At 39.3% G+C, this 23,142-nt stretch overlaps 1 protein-coding gene across 4 annotated transcripts in view; it reads left to right on the forward strand.

The window, feature by feature from the left end:
- Nucleotides 1-23,142, forward strand: part of ARMH4 (armadillo like helical domain containing 4) — a 148,640-nt gene that overhangs the window by 33,662 nt on the left and 91,836 nt on the right. The window lies entirely within an intron of this gene.

Consider the following 23,142-nt stretch of genomic DNA (forward strand, 5'->3'; position numbering starts at 1 on the left):
ATAATGAAGGGTCGTTTAATTAATCAGCATTTTGGCAGGTGAACAGCTCCTGGCTGGATTGCAAAATGCCCAGAGATTTGTAGTGCTGTTTCTTAAACTAATCGGGAAGACAGGTAAGCTTTTGGGCACTAAATTAGCCATGTGTTGGATTCAGTAAAGACATAGGATGTGCTGTTATTTTATATTTTGTCTACTCTGTAACAGAGAAGGTGGTTCAGCCAGGTTTGCAGCAGGCTGTATTGCAGACTTTCAGGGTAATGCTGGTAGTTTTCTGGCGGAGAAATGTGACATTTTAGGAGGAATGTGAATTCCATGGAGTCCTGGTTTAAGAAATGGATCAAAGCGAGCTCAGAGGCCAGCAGCTCTTGCTCTCCACATTAAGATAAAAACTTGGAATGTAGTCTCATATTAGCTCTCTGCTCTCCTTGATGCCATCTGGAAAGACCAGGTTTCCCCAAATTAACCTGAGTTAGAGATGACAGCTTTACCCGGCAGGGCTCATTTAATCAGAGGAAAAAAATTGTGTTTGTGAATAATCCATACTTGTGAAACTGCAATACTTTTCTAAATTTAGTAGATGGTGGCAGTTATATTGAGATGTGTGAGAATTTTCTTAACTTGCCTAAGATGTCCTAGAGTTTTAGTGCTTTTCTTCTACACAGCTCAATTCCAGCTTCTTTTTGAGAATATATTTTGTCAGTTTTGATCGAAGTTATGATCCTTGTCAAGGCTTATGAAAAGACATTTTTGGTTTAAAAATATTCTTTCTGCTATGTTGTTGGGCTTAAGACAAGATTTTGAATGAGCACACCTCTTCTCCTAAATACCAGGGAGTACAATTTATATTTGATTAGTATATGTTAATAATGTCGCAATTAGTTTTATGCTGGTCTGTCTAGTCCTCTTAAAGCAGGAGTGACTACACTTATTTAAATCGATAAATCGATAGATTCCTGGATGTATTGGAGGCCTCCATTTTCAGTGCATGTTTTTCCACTTTGTCCAGGAATGTAAGTGCAGCCTGAGGCTTTGACTGGATGAAACATTTTAATTCTTCCATAGCATTGGACCCAGGGGAAGATAGTTTATTCTTACTTAGAACGAGGTTGTGTGATGTCAAGTTATCTACCTTTCAAGTTTGAATCTCTGTGTCTGATGTGTTGATAAATGTCAGTTCTCCAGAGAATAGGGTATTTGTCTCAGTGAGATATGGACAAGAGACCTGCCCCTTTTAGACACCACACACCCAAGGAGCAAGAACCTTTGTGGAAATTTCTGAATGTTTATTCTTTAAGGGATAGTCAATGTCCCAGATGAGCCTAAAATTTGTATCTGCATGGTACCCTGTCTTGTTGTCTTCTCCTTCATGTCTCTACAACATAATGACTAAGGGAGTGTATTAGTTTTCTAGGGCTGCCATAACAAAATCTCACAAACTGGGTGATTTAAAACAGCAGACATTTGTTCTCTTGCAATTTTAGAGCCTAGAAGTCTGAAATCAAGTTGTAGGCTGGGCTGTGCTCCCTGCAAAGCCTCTGATTGAGGATCGTCCCTTGCCTCTTCCAGCTTCTGGTGCCTCAGGCATTCCTTGGCTTGTGGCAGCATCACTGCAGTCTCTGCCTCCATCTTCACCTCTTCCCTCTTTGTGTCTCTGTGCCCAAATTTCCCTTGTCTTATGAGGACATCAGCCATTGGATTAGGACACACCCCGATAATTACATCTGAGCTTGATTACATCTGCCGGAACTCTATTTCCAAATAAGGTCAGATTCACAAGTTCTGTGGTTTAGGACTTAAACATATTTTCTGGGGGAACACAATTCAACTTGTAATAGGAGGTCTGCTTCTGAGGAGTTTTCCAGCTGGCTCTGAAGGCAGACTTGCTCTGCCTCCGGAACGCCCACTTGAGAGATGTGCATTGGTAGAGTGGGAGAAGTTTGGTGTGGTTTATATTTCTCAGGCATTGAAGAAAGCCTGCTTCTATAAGTGCATACTGCCTTGTGCCTATTTCAGTACGCCTTTTACCTTGTCAGCAAAAATGCAGTTTGATTTTTGAAGGGATAATGGTTTATCTGTCACCTTGCCTGATACACTTTACTTGTCTGTATTTTTTTTTTTTTTAGGGAATAAATGCTTTGAGGATGATAAAAAATGCATTATACTTATCTCAGGCATAACTCTACTAGGGCTGTATTCAGCATCTTTGAAATATAAACATGACAAAGTGTTCTAACTTTTAATTCAAAAATTGGGTAATGGCAAAGTACATGTATATGTATATATGTGTATATATATACAGGTACATATATATGTACATAAGCTAATTTTTGTTCTTTTTAAATTAATTGTTATTGCAGTATAGTTGATTAACAGTGTTGCATAATCTTATTTTTGGACATGATCTTTGTTTAGGTTGATGTCCTTTTTGGTTGAATGTTAATATCTTCCTCTGCTCCAAAACGGCAACTTAAAATTTCTGATTGCTTATGAAAACTTACTTGGAGTTCTTTCATTTGGGCTAACTGTCTTTAAAATATTTTAATACTAATATCAAATGGACTAAGGCCTTCGATATTTCTTACTGAATGTAATTCTGCTTTGTGAATTTTAGAAGTCCAAATGAAGATATCTATTTACTCTAAACAAATCAGACTTATTTCTGCCTTTCCTATATTTCCACAGAAGATGGAAATTCATCTGTGCTGTAACATTGTAGCAATAATTCTGTAGGGTGGAAGGTTATGGCTTTAACAGTTCAATACTCAGAAAAAAAAATCTACTGTGGGTCTCTTTGTACCAGGTACTAGGTTCCTAAGAATGTGTGGGAGGTAAGAGAACAAAAACGGAGGTGTCTCAGATCTTGTGATTAAGGTGTTGGTAATCCTTCTTCACATCCCCAGCACTTTCTCCCTTAAAGTTTGGAAGTCAATAGCTGGGCCTTCCAGCTGTGAGAGGTGGGAAACCACTTGGTGCTCCCCATGGTGCTGACCGGACAGACTTGGGAACAGGGTGAATTTGCTTGGGCTCTCTCAAGATGAGCCTGGGTTAATGTATTGCTTTTCTGCAAGACAAGAAGAAACACTAGTGTCCTTGATCTGGAGAATGTGAATTCTCGATCTGACTGGTCCTATTTAATGTGTTTCTATAGGCATAATAGACTGAGTGGTGGGGCTGTAAAATCCCGTGCCGTTATTCCAGACAACTCCCATTTCCTCATCTGTTTCAAAGTGCCTGTTTATTACAGGGTTATTGACATGCCTGGGAATTACCTTTTTTTTTTTTTTTTACATATGACACGTTATATATAAACATATAGCATATTACCTTTTTAACATATAAAGAGGTTTTAAATTCTTAGTATCCAACAGGAAAGTCATGTTTAATTTTTTTAATATCTTGATTTTTAAAAAAAATAAGACCAAATATATCATTTGACTTCAATTTTCTCTTTTCTGACCGTTTTGTCCTTGTTTTTCGAAGACCATTTTGGATGTCCTTATATTTAGGTTTTGAAAGATTGTATTTTTGACATCTTTTCCCAGCGAGGTAGCACACATGGGGCAGAAGGCTGTCACTTTTCTGTCATTTGTTGTTTAATCTATTTCAGTGACATCAATTTTCCTCCCTTCGTGAGTGTGTGTGTGTGCACATCTGTGTGTTTAATTTCATGGATGTTTTTTCCACAGTCCTCTGAGAGCATGTCCTATATACATTTTCAGCATCTCTTAATTTCCTCTGCTGAAAGACAGTGATATTATCTCTCCTTTCTTATCTGGAATTCTCAGTTCTGTCTCTGTTCTAGGATTCTCTCTACAATAACAGGAATTTCAATAGATAGGGATTTCAGGAGAAAGCCGTGTTTGAAAAGTATGCCTTTGTTCAGATGACTGAGTGATATTTTTTGGCTGTGTGATCTCCTAATTGGTACTGAAAAAAAGGTGCTTAGTTTCTATCTCTTATTGGTCAATCAGAAATGAATTGGGAAATGCATTCTTTAAGTGGCTTTGTGGAGAAGCCTCAGATATTTTTCTTCAATAGTTCCATTGAGGATTCTTAAGAGCCCATGTAATTTTTATGAGAGAAGTGTTTGCTCTTCAACTGCACTTTAATTCACAAAATCAATTTTTTTTGTCTTCCCAATATGCACTCCTTTTCAGAGAATATTTTCTTATTATTTTCTCAATTCTCATATAATGTTTCAACTCAGGAGGCAGCTAGAATGGATGAATGAGAAAGTGTAGTCAAAGATCTCATCTCAAGTCCATGTTTATGAAGCCAAGTTTATGTGACTTACCTTTGGGAGCTGCTATGTGGACATAATATTAAAGATCCAGTAGAGTGTTGGAAATTTGAACTGTCCGCTGTTACTTATGATACTGTAGTATGAAGTTAAGGATGTTCACTCTAATTTTTACTCTGAGTATGTTAAGAATGGATACAAGTTTTGGCTTTTGTTCTTGAAAATGCTTTGGATTTAATTTTGCATCAATAACAGAGGCAATGATTTCAGTCATTGATTACCCCTTATGGTAAGTCACTTTGTTGGCTTGTCCTGAAATCATCATACTTTCTCTGGCATTTATGATAGGTCTCTGTTCTTAAGTACCTGTATGTTCTATAGGCTAGTACAGTAAATTACTCAGCTCTCGGAGTGGTCATCACATGTCTGTTGCTAATGCTCACATAGCCAGTGGTATTTCAGAGAATATTTAGAATCAATATTATGATGTATTACCATAAAGCTTTGCTACAAATTCTGCTGTTGAAGAAAGATAACTGACATTCACTCTAAGTTTTCTGGTGTGCTTTCTTATCATAGGGAATTTATTTATTGGTGTGGTCACAATTAAGTAAGCATTGTTATAGAGTCGATTCTTCCCATTTTTTTTCCTGCATCTTTGTTGCCCAGCACCAGAAAGTTACACTGCTTAGTAAAGCTCACTCTTAGACACTTAGGAAATTTTATATAACGGCTCATGATGACAAAAGGATTTAGCTTTGTACATATTCAGTGGTTTTGTTTATTCATTCATTTATGTGTACACTTAGCAAGTATTTGGTCATTCAGATAACAAAAAGAAGTGAGAGTAGATCTTGTGTAAATTTTGGTAGAAGTTATGATAAATACATAAATAACAGACACACAAGGTAGAAGGTGGGAAAGTATCACAAAACAATTACAGAAAAAGGACTGTGAGAGATAGGAGAGAGAACTTAGCCCCAGCTTAGAGAAATAAAAAATTGATATTTATGCTGGGGAGTCTTTTTTTTTGATAAATTTATTTATTTAATTTATTTATTTTTGGCTGCATTGGGTCTTCATTGCTACGCATGGGCTTTCTCTAGTTGCACTCTTCACTGCGGTGCTCGAGCTTCTCATTGCGGTGGCTTCTCTTGTTGTGAAGCACGGGCTCTAGGTGCATGGGCCCAGTAGTTGTGGCACGTGGGCTCAGTAGTTGTGGCCCACGGGCTCTAGAGCGCAGGCTCGGTAGTTGTGGTGCACAGGTCTATTTGCTCCGTGACATGTGGGATCTTCCCAGACCAGGGCTTGAACCCATGTGCCCTACATTGGCAGGCGATTCCTAACCACTGCCCCACCAGGGGAGCCCCTTCTTGGGAGTCGTATGTGTGTGTGTGTTGTTCTTTTGATATTTATAAAAAAATAAGTCATAGGATATCGAGAAATATGGAAAACATTTTAAAGGTTGGTGAATCATCCTTTAGGTATCATACATACCACACTACCATTCAATTATTTTATAGGCATGTGATCAAGCATGTTTCTACAATTTTAGCTTTTTGGTTAGATGAATTCTTTCTTTTTTATTCTTCCAGTTTTATTGGGATATCATTGACATACAGAACTCTGTAAACTTAAGGTGTACAGGATGATGATTTGACTTACATATACCATGAAATGATTACCACGATAAGTTTAGTGAGCATCCATCGTCTTACGTAGATACAAAATAAAAGAAAAAATTTTTTTTCCTTGTGACGAGAACTCTTGGGATTTACTCTCTTAACAACTTCCATGTATAACATACAGCAGTGCTAATTATATTAATTATATTGTACATTACATCCTTACTACTTACTTACCTTATAACTGGAAGTTTGCATCTTTTGTCAGCCTTCATCCAGTTTTCTATCCTCTTACCCTCCTCCTCTGGTAACCGCAAATCTGATCTGTTTTTCTATGAGTTTGTTTGTTCATTTCTTTTTGAAGTATAATTGACCGGCTAGGTTAGTTCCTAGTGCACAACATAGGGATGTGATATTTCTATACATTTCAGAATTATCACCATAATAAGCCTAGTTACCGTACATCACCATGCAAAGGTACTACATTATTATTATTATTTTAAATAAATTTATTTATTTATTTTTGGCAGCGTTGAGTCTTCGTTGCTGTGCACAGGCTTTCTCTAGTTGTGGCGAGCAGGGGCTACTCTTCGTTACAGTGCACGGGCTTCTCATTGCGATGGCTTCTCTTGTTGGGGAGCACGGGCTCTAGGTGCGTGGGCTTCAGTAGTTGTGGCACGTGGGCTCAGTAGTTGTGGCTTGCGGGCTCTAGAGCACAGGCTCAGTAGTTGTGGTGCATGGGCTTAGTTGCTCTGCGGCATGTGGGATATTCCCAGACCAGGGATCAAACCCGTGTCCCCTGCATTGGCAGGTGGATTCTTAACCACTGTGCTGCCAGGGAAGTCCCACTACATTATTACTGAGGTAAATTATTTCTTAAGAATAGTTTTTAGATGCAGCAGCCAGGTGCTCAGCCTCAGGCCAAACAAATATATGATTTATAGGAAACTGTACCAGGTTTCTCTTGAGGGGATTGTTCAGAATCCTAGGCAAGATGATTGGTTCTGAGTGTTTCGTCTGGGCTCATACTCCAGGACTGACAATCCCTGTGAGGAGTGGTCCAAGCAGGGCTTTCCATGTGTGGTGGTTTTTGCAGTTGTCAAAGCAAGCATGCAGCTTGCAACTGCACAATAGGATGTGGAGATTTCAAAGACATTTTAGATGTTTGCAGAAAATCAAGGCATTAAAAAAAATAAATTTATTCATTTTATTTATTTATTTTTGGCTGCATTGGGTCTCTGTTGCTGTGCGCAGGCTTTCTCTAGTTGTGGCGAGCGGGGGCTACTCTCCCTTGCATGGGCTTCTCGTTGCTGTGGCTTCTCTTGTTGTGGAGCACGGGCTGTAGACGTGCAGGCTTCAGTAGTTGTGGCACGCGGGCTCAGTAGTTGTGGTGCACGGGCTTAGTTGCTCCGCGGCATGTGGGATCTTCCGGAACCAGGGCTCGAACCCATGTCTCCTGCATTGGCAGGCGGATTCTTAACCACTGCGCCACCATGGAAGCCCCTCAAGGCATTTTTAAAAGCATGATTTTTCAAACATGATTTTTCAATATGAGGCTAGACATAACTATCCTTTTACTGGTATAATCATTGAGAATTTTATTGCATCGGAGTACAAATAATTAAAAACCTTAACAATGTATAAAATAATGTAAGAATATTACCAACTGCACTTTATCAGGCTGTGTTCATACCATGCAATTGTTTTGGCATCAGACTACCTTTTATTATTAAAATGCATACATATCCCCAAAGGAAAAGATTAGAAGAAAAATATAATGCATCAATTTGAATGGCCTTACAAGATTTTAAAAGTGTTCACACTTGGAAATATTAAATTTGTCTTGAAAGAGTTACATTGATTCTGCCTACATTTACCTGTGTTTCTACTTCTTTAGCCATTCTACCTCCTTATTTTTTTTAATTAATTAATTAATTTATTTATTTTGGCTGTGTTGAGTCTTCGGTGCTGTGCACAGGCTTTCTCTAGTTGTGGTGAGTGGGGGTACTCTTTGCTGCAGTGCGTGGGCTTCTCATCGCGGTGACTTCTCTTGTTGCGGAGCACAGGCTCTAGGTGCACGGGCTTCAGTAGTTGCGGCACTTGGGCTCAGTAGTTGTGGCTCGAGGGTTGTAGAGCACAGGCTCAGTAGTTGTGGTGCACGGGCTTAGTTGCTTCGTGGCATTTGGGGTCTTCCCAGACCAGGGATCAAACCCGTGTCCCCTGCACTGGCAGGAAAATTCTTAACCACTGCGCCACCAGGGAAGTCCCCTTCTAATTGTTTGATATCTCCAGACAAAATATTCTGTGGAAACTTCTTCTATAAAAACAATATAAAGAGGGACTTCCCTGGCAGTCCAGTGTTAAGACTCAGGGCTTCCACGGCAGGGGACACGGGTTGGGGAACTAAGATCCTGCATGCTGCGCAGTGGGGGCCCAACATTGCTCCCTCTGGGTTTTCTCAAGGTATCTGCCTCACGTGCTCTCTGAGGAGCCCTACTTCCTGTTAAAACTCCAGCTCAAGCATAGATGAAAACCCTCTCATTTGTTTCAACTAAAATTAGTAGAAATTTAAAATATACTTGGCTCCAACCTAAGGGAACACAAAGCAAATGAACCAAGAAAATAAAAGAAACAAAATGAATTAGGCTTATGAGGTACACATTTCTCTCTGATCGTACCTTAGCTAAGGAGCTTCCAGGGCTCCCAGGCCTCGACTCATTCCATGGTCTGAGAAGGTTTTTAATATTTGGTACCCAAAGCTCTGGAACAGTTTTTCAGGCACCTTGCTAGGCTTTCTGGCTTCACAACTCTTGGCTTGTTTCCTGTTCTGAGGATAACTTATTTTCTCCTTCCCATCCCTGCCCCCATGTGGAATAGCCAAGACAAAGATGTAAATTTCCTCTAGGGCCCACCGCCAAGTAGGGAATCCCCAACTCCACTTACATATTGTCTGTCCTGCTTTCCAGGTTGAAGGACACACCTCCAATCCCTAGGCAACTGACAGCCAGATAGCCGTCATGATTGACACCATGTACATCCCACTCTTTAGAGGAAATCCCGTCTCTGTTAAAAGCCTGTCATGATTCACGTCTGGGCAATATCACATTGTTCTCACTATACAAGAAATATACCTATATAGAGTTATTCTGTCATATTCTATAGCAAATAATATTCAGTGCTATGCTACTCTATAAACAGGGGCTATGAAGTTAAAGTTAAAAGAGGACGGGAAGGAGAGACAGAAACCATTCAGCTCAAAGTCGTCTTTCTTTCCTTTTCTTTCTTTCTTTCTTTCTTTCTTTCTTTCTTTCTTTCTTTCTTTCTTTCTTTCTTTCTTTCTTTCTTTCCTTCCTTCCTTCCTTCCTTCCTTCCTTCCTTCCTTCTTTCTGTTTTATATTGGAGTATAGTTGATTTACAATGTTGTTTTACTTTCAGGTGTACAGCAAAGTGTTTCAGTTATACATATATCTATTCTTTTTCAGACTCTTTTGCCATATAGGTTATTGCAGAGTACCGAGTAGAGCTCTCTGTGCTATACAGTAGGTCCTTGTTGGTTATCTATTTATATATAGAGTGTGTATATGTTAATCTAATCCCAAACTCCTAATTTATCCCTCCCCCCAACCTTTCCCCTTTGGTAACCATATGTTTGTTTTCTAAATCTATGTGTTTGTTTCTGTTTTGTAAATAAGTTCATTTGTATCATTTTTTGGTATCATTTTTTAAGATTCCACATATAAGTGATATCATATGATATTAGTTTTTCTCTGATTTACTTCACTTAGTATGATAATCTCTAGGTCCATCCATTGTTGCCGCAAATGGCATTATTTCATTCTTTTTTTATGGCTGAGTGATATTCCATTGTATGTATGTATATATATATATATATATATATATCACTATCTTCTTTATTCATTCATCTGTCTATGGACATTTAGGTTGCTTCCGTGTCTTGGCTCTTGTAAATAGTGCTGCAGTGAACACTGAGGTGCATGTATCTTTCCAAATTATGGTTTTCTCTGGATGTATGCCCAGGAGTGGGGTAGCTGGATCATATAGTAGCTCTATTTTTAGTTTTTTTTTTTTTTTTCTTTCTTGCAGTACGCGGGCCTCTCACTGTTGTGGCCTCTCCCATTGTGGAGTACAGGCTCCAGACACGCAGGCTCAGTGGCCATGGCTCACGGGCCCAGCTGCTCTGCGGCATGTGGGATCCTCCCAGACCGGGGCACGAACCCGTGTCCCCCGCATCGGCAGGCGGACTCTCCACTGTGCCACCAGGGAAGCCCTATTTGTAGACTTTTTGATGATGGCCATTCTGACCGGTGTGAGGTGATACCTCATTGTAGTTTTGATTTGCATTTCTCTAATAAGTAGTGACGTTGAGTATCTTTTCATGTGCTTTTTGGTCTTCTGTATATCTCTTCTTTATGAAGCTTCTCAGACCACCCAGCCTGCATTGATGAGTAGTACAGTAAAAAAATAGCTGTGGTTATGGTCTCAAATGGACATGCCTGAGTTTAAGTGTTAGCTTCATCATGAATAAGCACTGTGATATTGACCAAACTATTTAATTTCTTTAGGCTTCAGTTTTTCCATCTGTGTAAAGCAGAGATATTGGTGTTCCTGTCTCCTATTATGAAGTAAAATGAGAGCTCGTGTATAGTAAATAATGCATGACATAGAGTAAATACATAATAAATATGAACTTTTAATATCATTTATCAATTAAAATTATGTATTGTGATCAAGTATTATTATGTATTCATTGTTATAGTGAAATATTCACATCCTCTGCATGCAACCAATGGGTCAGGGGCCAGGCAGATAGTGTAAGTGAGCAAAGAGGAAGGTGCCTAAGGCAGTAGGGAGTGGTGTGTTTCAGGAGAGAGCACACACTCCCTCTGATTCAGACAGATCCAGATATGGTTGCGAGGAGGAGAATGTGAGTTCAGTGATGCTAGATCTCAGATTTCTTCCGAGGTAAGCTGAAAATTCCCATTTTTATATGAAATATTCTGAGTTTTTAAAGTGTCAGAAATCAGTTCTAGTGTTTACCTATCCTATTTCATTTTTATTAGTATCACAACCGAAATGAATCTGTCTTCCCAGCCATTGATCATCAGTTTGTGCTCTTAACTGAATTCTCCGAACCTCTTTAAGGGCAGGGTCAGAGCTTTCTGTCCTTGTGTCCCTAGTGTCTGTAGGTACCAGGTGTTGGGCAAGTGATGATCAGCGATGTAGTGGATGGTTTTAGGACCATTATCTTCTTTAATTGATGTGTTTTGATTTGACTCGCTCTACTTGTTATTGTTTTAAATCCAGTGCTTATTTTGGGCCTGAAGTTGAGCACTTTTTATGTGAACAAAGCAGTGGCTCCCAACTACCTTCTGCTAGAAATCTATTTCTGGTAGGAATTTGCTTAGATTTCTTGCATCCCACTGTGGGGTTGAACATTATTTCATTTCCTTCTTATTGGAATCCATACTGATACCTGCACTTAGTCAGGTAAGGCAACTCAGTAAACTTAAATGATTCTTTAAACCCACTTTGAGAAGCCAGAGTGAGAGGGAAGGAAGAAAAGGTAAGGGGGGAGGAGGGAGATCCTTCTCTAGAAACATTATTGGAGTTAATTTGTACAAAGATCATTTCCCGCCGTGGGCCACCCCTCTCCCCAGGGTGACAGAAGCATGTAGGTGGATTTTCCTTAAAAAGTTGATATTATACTCATTTGAAGTGAATACATAATATAAATTAATAAAAATTATATTGGAGTCCTATAAAGGCATTACTACTTATTTTGAGGAGGAAGATAATGAATTAAAGTTCTGTTCAGTTTATTTCTGTTCAGTCACCATATATTGAGGGCTTATTTTTTGCAAAGCACAATGCTTGATCCTGGGGGGGTAAGGCACAAAGAAGAATAAGACAGGATCTCTGGTTTCAAGAATATACACAGGTATGATAAAACACATTTCCGCTAATTAATACGTAACCTCATTTTGAATTACTTGAGTCATGTTTTAAAGGGGATATCTACTTTCATAGGTATTTTTTGCAAAATCAATAATCAGCCTAACCAACCCATGATTTATCTTTTGAGTGTATGTGGATTCTTAAACACAAGTTTTGCCTATGTTTGCTTAAAGCAAATATTCCTTTAAGACTACTAAGTTACTGCAGAGAAAGGCTTTATTCTGGATGGCTCAGAATTTATAGATACAATAATAATAAAGCTTTTATGTTTCTCTTTACAGCACCCTTGAGAAATAGAGCAATATTGCTGTAGTCTCATTTTCCAGAGGGAAATACATAAGAGTCTGTCATCTGAATCCAAAGTGAGTTGTTTAATGAACAGGAGCTAGACTTGAGAACTTATAATTATTGCTCTAGGGCTCTCTCTATTAAGATAACTCAGTTTAATTTGGGGCAGGATTTATAGAAGATAATGGAGAACACCAATTATATGAGGTCAAGGCTGAAAAGGGATTATGTAATGACCAGTAAATGTGAGGTTAGTTATGTAGACTGATATTTTTAGCTTGCTAACAAGATATAGGAGATTACATTATCAAGAGCAGAATCCTCTAATTTAAAGAAAGTAATATTAAATTAAACAAAAATTTTAAACATCTATCTGAAATGTGGGTTGAATCTAAAATATCTTTCAAGGGGTGTTCGAAGTGTGCAGATTATCTTGTCTCAAGCTTTTAAATTTTCTCACGTATGTACCTTTTGAATATTGTTAAGGATAGAATGGAGGAAGTTTCTAATGATTATATTTACTATTATAGAGTTATTGGGAAGTTTGAACTTTAGTAAAATGTTTTCGAGAAATTTGTATAGATTAATATAGGAGGTTTTAAAAAATCACTGTGAGGAGATTTTGAAAAGAGAGAATTAAAGAAACAAATGTTTAAAGCAGAATATTTAATAGACAATAACATTTGAAATTTTATCTAATTTAAAAATGCACCCCAGATTACAGATGCTCTTATGAGTGTCTGAAATTTGGAATTTGAAAATGGTGTTTGAAAAGCCAATAAGCGCTCTCACTCAACTTATTGGACAAATGTAGATGATATGGTTGCTTTTGGAAGGCTCATTGTTTGGATTTCAGCTTCTGATGAAGACTCTGACAGACCCAACCATAGCGAAATGCCTAGATCTTGGGTGAAACACATGCTTTAGTACATTAATGAAATTGCAAGCAGTCAGAAAAATCTTCAAAGACTGTACTTTTTAGCTCAATCCATCCCAAAGTGAGCTGAAACCCAACAAGTGAGCTGTAAGGAGAAAACAAATTGGAAAGGTAAAGGCACTCTAGGACAGTAGTAATATTAGGAGTCTACATTTGGACTTGTAGCAAGAAGAGGGACCCAGATTGAAATTTCCACATTAAGTCTTTAGAAGGGGAATACAGTAGTTCCAGGTTTATATCACACCCTGACTCCCTACAAAACAGATGTAAATGCTCTCTGGAAAAGAGCATGCCCAATAGAGATGCATAGTTTACCCACAGATTAAAATCAGGCAAATAGGGTCTCATAATAAAAGGTCAATAAACTAACAAGAAAACAAACAGCCATGATTGAGAGTCAGCAGAAAAGTCAAACAGTTGATTGGCATCCTCCTTATCCAGGACCTTAGATACTAAAATGATCAGAGTGGAATATAAAATAACCATGGCATAAAAGGTTGAAGGAAAGAAAAGATGAAATCACAAAAGTGAGCAAGTAATAAGAAACTAACAAAAATGACCCAGCAGATTTTTTAAAAGAACCAAATAGGGCTTCCCTCATGTCACAGTGGTTAAGAATCCGCCTGCCAATGCAGGGCACATGGGTTTGAGCCCTGGTCCGGGAAGATCCCACGTGCCGCGGAGCAACTAAGCCCATGCACCACAACTACTGAAGCACGCGCTCGGCAATGAGAGAAGCCACAGCAACGAGAAGCCCGAGCACCACAACGAAGAGTAGCCCCCTCTCACCACAACTAGAGAAAGCCTGTGGGCAGCAACGAAGACCCAATGCAGCCAAATATGAAAAAAAAAGGAACCAAATAAAGCATTTAGAAATAAAAATAGAATTGTTGGGGAAAAACCTTTGATAATTAAATGGTTAAATATGCAATAAGAGAGAGTTAGTGAACAGGAAGATCAGTTTGAAGACATTATAGAGAGAGTAGCACCAAGAGACAGCAAGTGAGACAACAAGAAGGAAAAGAATAGAAAAAGTGGGAACAAATAAAGGAACAAATTCAAATATATCAATAATGACAGTAAATACAAGGGAACCAAATATGGTGTTAGCTCTGGGATTTTTATAGACGTCCTCTTTCAGATTGAGAAAGTTTCTGCCTTTTTCTAGTTGGCTGAAACTTTTTCGTTTTGTTTTGTTTTTTGGTCATTAATGGATATTGGATTTTGTCAAATGGTTTTTCCGAATCTGTGTTTTGGAATTGAGATGATGATATGGTTTTTCTGTTAATACGGTGAATTATACTAATTGATTTTTTTTATTGTTGGCATGTAGTTGCTTTACACTATACTGATTGATTTTTTTTTTTTTTTTTTTTTTTTGGTACGCGGGCCTCTCACTGTTGTGGCCTCTCCCGTTGCGGAGCACAGGCTCCGGACGCGCAGGCTCAGCGGCCATGGCTCACGGGCCCAGCCGCTCCGCGGCATGTGGGATCTTCCCGGACCGGGGCACGAACCCGTGTCCCCTGCATCGGCAGGTGGACTCTCAACCACTGCGCCACCTGGGAAGCCCTGACCCATCATTTTATACACACTAGATTGAAAAGAAAAAGTTTGACAGTAGCAAAGGTTGGTGAGGATGTGGAGCTAAGGAAATCTATCTAGACATCATTTATCATGTTCAACACCTCTATTCCTTTTGACTGAGCGAGTCCACTTTTAGGAATATGCCTTAGAGAAACCAGTGAATAGATCCATTAGAGATCATATATGAATGTTCATAACAGTACTATGCATAACAGCAAAAAAATTGGCAACAACTAAATAACCCAAAAGTTTATTCACATGAAGCTAAATAAATGAATTGTGACATGCTTACAAAATGGAATACCATAAATTGGTGAAATTAACAAACCAGTGTTTTGTTAGATGTGTGAAACCTAAAGTCATAATTTTGAGTGGAAAAAAAGTCCCAGAATATAACATTCAGTAATTTTTTCCCCATTACATGCTTCTAATTGAAGTATAGTTGATTTACAATGTTTCAGCTGTACAGCAAGGTGACTCATCGTTCAGTAATTTTTTATGGTGTTCAGGGGAAGTAGGTGGTTAAGATGATAGAGGAATATGCAAACAGATGCCACAGTAGTAATATTCCAGTTCTTTAGCTGAATGATGAGTTCTCTGGAGGTGATTTCATTATTATGCTTAATAACAGAAATATTATATACATATTCTCTTGTATATATCTAATATTACATGATAAAAATGTAGAAGCACTTAGTTGGCAGAAATATTTAAGATTTAAGAAATGTAATGAAATTTAACATTGTAAGCTGCTGAATTTTTTGGTCATTATTTCAGTAGTTTCTGGGGTTTCTCAATCCCTTTCGATCTCAGGGAGCCATCTGCTGGAGAATTGCTTCATCTCCTCAAAACAAGTTTACTTTTTTTTTCTCTGGCCTTTAAGTTTTGCATCCGATTTGAAGCCAAAGTTAAAAATAAATCTGGAAAATTAAGGCAGTACCATCCCTAGTACTTCAGTCGCTCTTTATGTGTGAAACCATTTTGCTACAGTGGCTCTTGATTATATTGTATAGGGGTTCCCAGGAAAACACTTGCCAACAAGTGTTTCTTCTTTTAAAAGTCTGCCACTTGGATGTGTCACAGCCGTTCCATTTACAGGGGAAATGGGAGAAAGACTCATGCTTAGCCTCTTCCCAGAGAATTCACTCTCTTTCTTTTCATGGTATCTTTCCTCTTCTTCACGTGTCCTAATTTGTGTACCTTAGATTTAATTTTAAACTTGGTAAAGGAAAGAAAAAGAGAGGTTTGACCCTGAAACCTAATGAATAAATAGGCAAAGACAAGGATTCAAATTAATCATTGCTATTCTAAAGAGACAGAAAGTACAGGCAGGAGCCTGTTCTCCCTATAAGTCAAGGATAGAGAGGTCATGTTGGGGAACAAGTGTTACAGGTGGGGTCCTTCCTACTCATATTGTGGGGATGACGTATTCTCAACCAAGGGTTCCCCTTGGACTCATTAGCAATACTCTAGGAATGCTAGCTATGTCTCTATCTTCTGGAAATCTTAAAATGTCTAAACTGTGATAAAAATGGATTGAGAGAAACTGAGCATCTTTGGTGGGAACTGCCTATTAAATGGTAACTGGACTTTGTAGCAGAACCAGATTACTCGGGCCCAGACCACAGGGCAAGCTTTCTCCCATATCTTCTATTGATTTTGTTGGGAAGATCATGGCCCTGGTCCCGAACAAAATGAAAACTCTTGGTTTTGGTAACCTTAGGCAGAAACGTTTGCAGTAAATAAAGAAAACAGGCCTGACCTAGAGAGTCAAAATTTGGGGTTTAACAAACCCATTTGAGGCTCTGCTGTGATATTTGAGCACCCGAGACAGTTATATCACCAGCGAAGTAGGCTGTAAGTAATACAGAGCTTATAAAACTTGCTCTCCTTAGCCAGCTGTGTACATTTGGAGAATAATGCCTGCAAAGCATTTTGACTTCCTCAGAAGAAAAGCCCCATGTAAGTACAAGGTACTGTTATGGGTTATGAAACAGCTGTGAAGAGATTCTGTCAGAGAGTGGCCAGACACATGAAATTGACTTAGAGATGATACTGTCTAGACATATATATTTTTTCTTCCTGCCACTTGCAACAGGCCATTTCTCTGTTTGAGCTGTTGCCACACTACTTAATATGATCAAGCATCTCTTGGCCATGTGGCACGTAACTTGGCATCTCTATTTAATGTTTTACGGTTTTAATTTTAACTGTTTCAGTTCACCTCAAGCCCATCAATCAGAAATCAAACCATGTTCTAGACCCTGTTGCAGGCTGAGCTGCCTATGTCCAAACACCTGTGTATGTACTTTGGCTGACACCTAAGTCGGTTTTCTCACTATTGTTAGGTGTCAGAATTCTTGACATTGGACATGCTAGCCAGTGACTTGATCTTGGTAAGAGTACTACGGAAAAATCCGTTAACTCCACGGCAAGTAGCTTTAGTCATTGCCTGACTGTGCATCCTGAATTCAGTGGGATGCCTTGAGCAGATGCTGGTTCAGCACGAGTGACCAGGGGATTTTATGTAATCCGTGTCAGGTGTTTGGGAGTGAGAGCAGTGCGAAGTGGTGGGAGGATTTTGCCTCTCATGGGAGGTGGTTACTCGGAAACCATCATGACTGCCCCTTTGATTGCTGTTAGCATCAGCGTTATTGTTTGGTTTTATGAAGTAATCGGTGTCCAGTCAACCTGGGAAGAAGAAGCATCAGTTATGAGGATGCAATTTCCATTCCAGGGGACATGACTAGAAGAAACTTCTTAGGCTGAACTCTCTGAACCTTCCCTTCCTGGGTTGCAGTGTTCTTTAGGGATTCTCAGGACAAATATAACTTCAGTCTCTGATCACTGTTGCCAGATGTTGATATATGAGGTGTATCTGTTATAAATGGTAAACCAAGAGCATTTTTAAAGGTTCATTTTTTCTTTTTCTGTGCTATCTTTGTATGGAATAATTGTGCGTGTGTGTTTTATGTTTATGATCCACATGCTTATTTGGGATTCAGATAAATGAAAATAAAATTTGGGTTTATCTTAACCCCAAATTACAAAATTCAGAAAGCATTACCCTATAGCCTTTAACATATAACCTGGTAGTGTTATTGGAATGAGTTCTTCGTTTAGTTTCAGTTCTTTGAGTCGGGGATCCTGTTATTGTTTTTGGCACAGTTTTATTTGCTGAATGATTATGTCATGTGATTGTCCTTTATGTTCAGAGGTGTTCATAACATTGTTATTTCTTTTAGATGCAACTATGGAAAGACTGGCTAAATACAGATGACTTTCTCTTTAGTTTTTATTAGTGGAAGAAGCATGCATACAACTCTGGGTTGTTTTGTACCTGTCCATTTGATATGTTGCCTTTGTGCTTGTCGCAAGATTACTCAGAGGAATGTGTTACTAATTGCTTATTAAATGCTATTGTGTGTTTCCATAGATCCAGTTGTTAAAAACCTGGATCTAGCTCACTGACTGCTCATTCCTCCATCAATCCATTCATTCAACAAATACTGAGAGCTACAGACTGCCAGGCACTGGGTTAGTCACTGGTGATACAGCAGAGGACAAGATTGTCCTTCCTTTATCCAATAGTTTTTCACCTTTCTGGGCCAAGCTGCTGTAAAATACTTTATTTTGCTAATATTAGAAAGGTTATCATACCTGTTTTTGTTACTGATCTGTAATAGTAGTCAACATTCCACTGGAAATTGCAGCAGGGTACAGGTGACATTCTACTAAAGATGTTTAACAGCTACAAAATGGTTGTGGCCTGCTAAAAAATAAGAAAATTCCCTGGCAGAAAAAGATAATGAGGGGATAAAGCTAGACTAAAGGAGAACTCTCACTCCTGTAAGGCTTGTCTCCCTCCTATTTTCTCTGCACAGTTTCTGAAACTTCCTTTTTCTATAGCTGTCTCCCCAGGCTTGCTCAGGTATTAAAAGTGACAACTAGTAGACCTTATACAGTTCTTTGTGTTGAAGATCAGTGTCGCTGGGACAAGGAGAAGACTTTCCTCTTTCACCCCACACGTCAGACAGGGTCCTTCCTTTCCCTTTCTCAATATACAATTGAATAATTGTATATTACTCAATCATGTGTTTCTGGAGAGAGTATTCCTCAGTTTTATCGTCTGACTTGGAGTTAGACATCTCATGTCGGGCATTTCAGGGCAGGGAGGAGAAGGAAGGCTTTACCATGGGGGGTGAGTGTGGGAGAGATTGTGAGACATGAGGCACGTTGACCTGAGCAAGGTCCTCCAAATCCCATTGTGAAGGCAGCAAACATTTTGTTTGTGTAGACTTGCATAGATGCTGCCCTCTCCTCAGGATGCAAAAAGATGGAGGAAGATGACTTTTGAGGTCCCTTTCATTATTTTTATAGCTCTGTATTCCTCCCCTCAGCTTTACTGAGGTATAATTGACAAATTAAATTGTAAGATATTTAACGTGTACGCTGGTGAGTTGATATACACATACATTGTGAAAGGATTTCCACCATCAGATTAACACATTCATCATCTCACATATTTACCTTTTTTAGTTTTGGTGAGAACATTTAAATTCTATTCTAATGGCAAATTTCAATTGTACAATATGGTGTTTTCAGCTGTAGTCACCATGTTATACATTAGATCCTCAAACTTTATTCATCTTATAACTGAAAGTTTGTATCCTTTTGCCAACTTCTCCCTATTTCCACCTGTAACGGCAGACCCTGGCAATCACTTTTCTATTCTTTGTTTCTATGAGTTAGACTTTTCTTTTTTTTTTTTTGATTCCACATATAAGTGATACCATGTAGTATTTGTCTTTCTCTGTCTGATTTATTTCACTTAGCATAATGCCCTCCAGGTTCATCCATGTTGCGAATGACAGGATTTCTTTTTTTTTTTAAAGGCTGAATAATATTCCATTTATGTTATAATATACTTACATTATATTACACCTATTTATGGGTATAATATAAATTATATAATATGCATAATACATATAAATATTTATAAGTATATACCACATCTTTATCCATTCATCCATTGATGGCCACTTAGGTTGTTTCCATACCTTGGCTATTGTGAATAATGCTGCTGTGAATGTGGGGCTGCAGATGTTCCTTCAGGGCAATGACTTCATTTCCTTTAGATATGTACTCAGCAGTGGGATTGCTGGATCATGTAGTTAGCTCTATATTTTAAAGAGGAGGAACTAACTGAACACATTGAGGACCAAATAGAATTTGTCCTTGGTGGTTGGTGGTGGTCAGAGCAAGGGTCCCCAACTCCAGGGCCATGGACCAGTACCAGTCGGAGGCCTGTTAGGAACTGGGCTGCACAGCAGGAGGTGAGCAGCGGGCGAGCCAGCCAAACTTCATCTGCCGCTCCCCATCGCTCCCCATAGCTCCCCATCGCTCCCCATCGCTCCCCATCGTTCCCCATCGTTCCCCATAGCTCCCCATCGTTCCCCATAGCTCCCCATCGCTCCCCATAGCTGCCCATCACTCCCCATAGCTCCCCACCGCTTCCCATCGCTCCCCATCGCTCCCCATAGCTCCCCATCACTCCCCATCACTCGCATTACTGCCTGAACCATCTCCCCTCAACCCCCGCGGTCTGTGGAAATATTGTCTTCCACGAAAGCGGTCCCTGGTGCCAAAAAGGTTGGGGACCGCTGGGTCAGAGGACAATGGTTCAATGATGAGAGCTGGAAATCCATGGCTCGGAGCTCTGGCTTCGCCTTTGCGGTTCTTAGGGGATCAGTATCATATTGTCACAATTATTCCATCTAGTACAACCCTCTTAGGTTTGTGGAGAGGAAACATAACTAAAAGTGATTTATAACATTTTAAAAATAATAAAGTGTTCTTTTTAGCCTATGACAAATTTCTGTCTATAGGAGGAATGTCAGCAAAATTGTCAAATAGTCTTGATGATCCTTGATAGTTTTCTCCATAATCTGACCCTGTTACTTTTTCTCTATCCACCATCCAGCTTTATGGAGATTTTATTGACATATAACATATGTAAGTTTAAGGTGATGATTTGATACACACACATACATACACACACGGTAATCATTTTGCTATATATATATATATATATATATATATATATATATATATATATAGCAAAATGATTACCACAGTAAGGTTAGTTAACACTTCCATCCCCTCACATAATTACCATTTTTTTTGGTATGGTGATAACATTTAAGATCTCCTGTCTTAATAACTTTCAAGTATATGATACTGTGTTGTTAATCATAGTCACCATGCTGTACATGAGATGCCCAGACACAATCAACTGCTTCTTCCTCCCCCCTCCCCAACTGAGCTCTCCTAGCAAAACTTGACTCTGGTTAAACGTCTCTGCCTACTCTACCCCTCCACCCATTCCTGCACCCAAGCAGCTGAATGTGGCTGAAGAAAAACACACAATCATCTTAACACGCCTTACTCTAAATTTATGACATCATATCTTATGTGGACTCATAGGATGGCCTGGCAGTCCTACCTCATTTTCCCCAAGAATTCACTCACAGGCTCTTCAAGATGACTATTCCACACTTTTTCCTGTAGCCTCAAACCACCACCATTTCTCTTCTCCTTTCCAGTTTTTTATTTGACTAAGAAAAGAAATATGATAACTTTCACGTATTCCCACCACCAAATCTACCCGCCCGCCGGCACCTGTGCCTGCTACGGCGGAGGATGTAGTTGAGCAGGCCGTGCACTGGGCCCCCTCACCTCTCTGTAATAGCAAAGAAGCCAACCTTATATGGTGGCCACTACGTGCCAGGCTTAGTTCTAAGTACCTGGTGTATTAACTAATGTAATCCTTACAACAGCCCTGTGAGGTAGGACTCATACCAGTTTTACAGTGAGAGAGCTGAGGCACACCAAAATTCAGTAACTTTCCCCAAATCACACAGCCATAATAAGTTGGTGTGGCTCCAGGGTCCATGTGTGTAACCTCTCCATTATACCTCATCTCTTGGGACATTCCTCCAGCCGCTCTCCCCTCTCTCCTGCGTCATCAATTTCCCCCTCTCTACCAGATCTTACTCATCAATTACAAGCAAATTCTAGTAGCTCCTATTTTAAGAACCTACCCTTGACCCCATATCTCCTTCCAGCTACCCCCTAATGTCCCTGTTCTCTTTTTCAAATTTCTCGTGTTTTCTCTATTTGCTGTGTCTACTTCCATTTTCCTAATTTCTTCGGAAGCATTTCAGTCTGACTTTTGTCCCTACCATTCCAAGGAAACAAGTTTTGTAAAGGTCACTAATGACTTCCCAAATGTCAAAGCCAGAGTCTCGGTTTGCTACTCAGTCCTTCAATCTTAGTTTTTCTGCCACCTGTGGTCATTTTTCTGTCTCCTTTGCTGGATCTCCCTCTGCTGGCCAACCTCTAAATGTTCGATTGTCCAGGGCTTGGGCTGGACCACTTCGCTTTCATCCACTCTCATTCTCTTGGTGATCTCAGCCAGTGCCAAGGCTTTAAATATAATTTATAGGTCGATGATTCCTAGGTTTTTATTTCTAGCTTTGACCTTCCTTAGACTTCCAACATTTCCATTTGTATGTCATAGGCACAAGCCACCACACAATTAATATATCTCAAATAAAATTCTTGATTTTGCTTTTTATTCTTTCGTTCCTATTTTCAGTAAAGTGGGGTCTTCCTCCCACATCGCACATTGTAATTATCAGCGAGGCTCTGTCTTCAAATTACATCCCAGATTTGACCACTGCTCTCCCTTTCCCCTGGGTTTTGAAATAGCCTCCTATTGGGTCTCCCTGCTTTGTCTCTTGCTCTGATGTAGCCTATACTCTGCCCTACAGCAGAGTCATTCTGTATAAATATATGTTAGATGTGGCCCCTGCCTACCCCTTCCCCCTCATTTCCTGTATTCTCTCTGTCCCTCCTGCCCCCCAGCCCAGTCTTCTTTGCCATTCTTAGAACACAGCAAGCAGACATCTGCCTCAAGGTTTTGGTCTCGCTGTTCCCCCTGTTCTCCTCTGCTTGGAATGCTTAATGACCTAAATGAAACAGGAGAATTCATTATTTTGTTATGATCTCTGTTCAAACTTTACCTTATCAGAAAAACTTTCCTTGATCTCTCCATCTATAATAGTAGTACCGGGCATTTTCTATCTTCTTGCTGGTTTTAATCAGAGTGTAATGTATTGTATATCTATTTGTATATCTCTTTGTTTGCTGTACATCTCCTGAGGGACATATCAGCTCCATCAAGGCAGAGACATCATTGCTCTATCCCTAGTGCCTGGAACTAGGTGTTTGATAAATATTTGTTGAATTTTTGGAACAGTGACAGGTATTAAGGCCCACAAAGTTAAAGGATATATAAGAATGAGAAAGATTAGAGGTAATATTTTTTTAAGTTAAGAAAACCTGTAAATGATAGATGAAAAGGGATATATGTGGAGAAAATTGTCTGGAAGAGGAAAAGGAAAGTCTCAGAATTCTTGGGTGGCTTT

Source organism: Stenella coeruleoalba, assembly GCF_951394435.1.
Source record: "Stenella coeruleoalba genome assembly, chromosome: 2".
NCBI classification, from domain to species: Eukaryota; Metazoa; Chordata; class Mammalia; order Artiodactyla; family Delphinidae; genus Stenella; species Stenella coeruleoalba.